The sequence below is a fragment of the Octodon degus genome, unplaced genomic scaffold, assembly GCF_000260255.1.
Source record: "Octodon degus isolate 3935 unplaced genomic scaffold, OctDeg1.0 scaffold00138, whole genome shotgun sequence".
Taxonomy (NCBI): Eukaryota; Metazoa; Chordata; class Mammalia; order Rodentia; family Octodontidae; genus Octodon; species Octodon degus.
The window spans coordinates 859,509-859,957 of NW_004524714.1; positions in this window are offsets into that span (position 1 = coordinate 859,509).

The following is a 449-nucleotide window of genomic DNA, read 5'->3' on the forward strand; positions in this document are numbered from 1 at the left end:
TGTGGGGTCTCTCTGTTCCACTTCCTTCCTTTTCAACAACTGGCCCTGGTGAGCAGCATACAGTGGAGAGTTTCTTGAGTGGGAGTTGCGGCTGCACTCTACCCACAACTCAGAACCTCCCTGGAACGCTTTCTCTTAGGGCCCAGAACCTCAGACTATGGCCTGGAGCCTAAGGAGCAGGTAGGTGGCACCAATGACAGCCATTTGAGTGCCATTTAAAGCCAGAAAATCCTCAGTTCAGACTCAGATCAGACCTCCTGGGTGATCCATCTTAGGAGGACACTATTAGTAATGAAACTGCCTTTCTCAGGGACAAGTCCATGGCCAGCCATCTCAGGGACCGTGCTGAGATCCCAGGTTTGAGCTTCTGGGCTCCATGACCCAAGGAAATGGCCAGAGACCAAAGGTTGAATGGCTATGACCTCTCAAGGTCAAGGTTAAATTTCAAA